Source organism: Ciconia boyciana, chromosome 10 (assembly GCF_034638445.1).
Source record: "Ciconia boyciana chromosome 10, ASM3463844v1, whole genome shotgun sequence".
In the NCBI taxonomy this organism is placed as follows: Eukaryota; Metazoa; Chordata; class Aves; order Ciconiiformes; family Ciconiidae; genus Ciconia; species Ciconia boyciana.
This window is the reverse complement of record NC_132943.1, coordinates 8249599-8252913: the sequence shown is the minus strand read 5'-3', so window position 1 is coordinate 8252913 and position 3315 is coordinate 8249599.

The window sequence follows — 3315 nt, the reverse complement described above, 5'->3', positions numbered from 1 at the left end:
TTCTGAAGATATTAAAGAGACCAAACTTCGGAAATAACGTTGAATCCTTAGGGATACTTCTATTTGCATGTGCAATTATACAGACGAAAAATAATTGACAAGTATATTAGTCTGCTGTTATTTCCAAAACAAAAGGAAGGGTACTGGAAATGAGTATGCACAGGTATTTCTGTGCATTTAAAGATTTAGGTTGTCTTTAAACAATTCTGAAATCCTTGCTTTCATAAAAAAGGAAATACTTCATCTTTTGCAGTTGTAATAAGAATCTCTGAATGATAATCAATGTTATGTTATTAGGACTTGATTCCCAGGAAGAAAGAACTGAGAAAATTATGACTTGTATCCATTACATTTCAGTCTTTGTTATGCCCAATAAACAGAATTTAAAAGAATCTTAAAACAGAATTTAAACAAATTTTGTTGATGCCCAATAAAAGGCAACATTTGCCTTTATCCACTGACTGAATTTGCAGCATACCACTCTTCAGCTCAGCACTGCAAGTGTTTGCACTGACACTTTGTAAATGTTGTGATAGGATGAAAAAGGTCTATGTGGGGACTTGTACTTTTTAGCTGCCTCCTACACCACTGGCAACTTATTCATCAGAAACAATTTGAACAATATGGTTGTAGGTGCAGAAATAATGTATTTGTGTGGGTAGTACTTTGTGCGTCACTGTCACTGTCAAAATAAATACTAGTGTTTAGCAACAGTATGGTTTAATGTTCTACTCCTTAAAAAATACTTCCAAAAAGTAAGGTTGGATACTTTAAATGTTGAAATGTTAATGCTCTATCTAGTTTGAGTCCTGCTATAGGAATGGAAAGATGGTTTACTTTATAGACTATTGATTGAAATGGGTTTTCATGATTATCTGCTGAGTGCACAGGCATCCACCTCCTGAGAGGATTTTATACCAGTCAGAAAAATGCTGATGAGCACTTAGAGTCTCCATTCTCATGGGATCGTTTGCTGGCTATGTGTGGTGTCACCATTCTTCTGTTTAGTCTTGGAACAGTCCAGGAAAAATAGTATTAGACAGAATTTGTTTTTGTAGCTGTGTCCATAGCTGTCCCTATGTCACAGACTGAACCTGAAGGATGTTGAACATCAGCAGTGCTTGCTGATACCAGCCTCTGTTGGACTACAAAGAAGGCTTTGTCCTTCTTTACAGTGTCAAAAAAACAAAATAAAACAAAAAGTGGCTTGTGCAGGTTAATTATATGTTTTCCTAGCTATTGCATTTGGATCTCTACTATATTGCTTCTCCAACTATATTCCGTAAGAGACTACTGATCATCAGAAGCTGAAGTAGACAGCAGCTCACAGGTTTAGGCCCTGGGAGTATCAGGTTTTCTTGTAAGAGGAAAAGAGGGCCTAGATAAAATAGCTTTAACAATGTTTATTGTCCTCTGGTTCACAAAACTTCTGTTGACCTTTTTTGTTTAAGTATCTACATGCAAGCACTGAGCCTCTTAAATGTACAATTTTTCAACCAGATTGTTTTAATTAAATTTCAAAGTAGAAGAAAGACAACTTCCTTCTCATATAATATTATTTTCCTTCAGCATATTTGATTTTCACAGATGTTTAAATGGATTTAAGAGGAAAATACATTGTGATTCCTCCAATACATTTTAATTGGATTAATCCTTCATTTTTTTATGAATGAAACCAGTTAAGTTAGTGCGAATGCAATGTTACATCTATGGGAACTGAGGTCTGGAACCCCTCCAATAGCAGGAACAGTATTTAATTACCTTAACCTGTAACTGAATGGGTGATTGCAGCACTCTGCATGGCCATTAATGTGCATACCCTGCATAAATCATATTCATTATGCACTGTCATTATTTAATGATATTCTACTTATTCTCAATGTGTTAAGATTTTTAAGACAGGGTTATATATAATCTTCCCTACATCTTCCCTTTTTTTTCATTAACAAAGCTAATGTAAAATTCTAATTATGGTCAGATGAGAACATTCTTAATACTCTTCCACCAATTATTGAAGGAATAAAAAATGTAAGTTGAAGACCCAAACTCCATGAGTTTTACACAATGATTTAAACGATGAGGTAAAACACTGCACTTCAAGATTGTTAAAGGCACAAAAATATGAAGGCAAAGATCAGCTCCTAATTACAACAGAAGTCTTTGTAGTTAAATTTCCTCTGCACATGCAAAATCATAAAGATGATTTACAATTGGGAAGATCAGGCAAGTAATTCATGTCTGTCCATGCTGCATTATACGTCTGTATATTTCATTAGTATTCTGTTGGGTCTAGTTATAAAATTATAACTGCTTGTATAAAATTCGCACTGAAGTTGTAAAAGAACTAGCTGTAATGTAATTTTAGGTGAACAAAACAGCTGTATAGCGCTAGTGGCATATGCTAAACACGAGAAGGATGCTTGGACCTCTCGTTTTGATCCATGATGATCAGAACTTTAAATAAAGTACCTTTTCATACCCTGAATCCATAATCTCAAGCTACTCCTGAAAATCAGTAACTGAATACGGAGCGCCCAGTGAGAACGATTGGCAAGCTGCATTATGGCAGGTGTTAAAATAGATTTAAACGGAGCTGCTGAATAGACTGTGCTTGAGATGTAAGGAAATGTAGGAGGGCTATGTATTTTCCTGAAGGGAGGATAGAGGGCTGTGTCTCTGCACCCCAAAGCAGTGAGAGACAGGAGTTAGGATGTTTCATTCCAGCACTTTACCATGTAGGCTGTGTCACTGCTTGGGCACCTGGGTTCACCTGGGAATGAGTTTGAGGCTTAATGATAGCCACGTAAAAGCAACGTTTGGTAGCATATTATTATTTAAGGGTGTAATAGGAATGGGCAAAAAGTTTAGAGAGTGGTCTTAATTCTTAAAGGCAGCTGAAGTGTAACAGGGGAGAGGTTCGGACAAGTTCCTGTTCAACACAACGTGAGCATATGCGTCCTCTCCATGTGCTGGAGAATAATTGGCTTGCTGGAGCTATTAATCTGGGAGGACACAAGGTATCACCAGACAGCTTTAATTCTGCCTTTTTGGCACCAAATTCCTGAGAAATACTACCCGTCAGAATTAGTTATTGCTTATATAGGTGTGATTATCATCCCTACCATACAGTCGAGATGCAGGAATTGCTGTGCAATTCTGAAGTGTTCCTGCCACTTAAGAGAGGAATGCTTTGCCTAGATGTTTGCTACTACCAGTACCAGGAAAAGAATTAGAGGCACAGCATGCCTCTCACAATCTTGACATTTTTCTTGCAGAATGAATGACTTCAAATATATGAAAGACCTTCCCACCTTC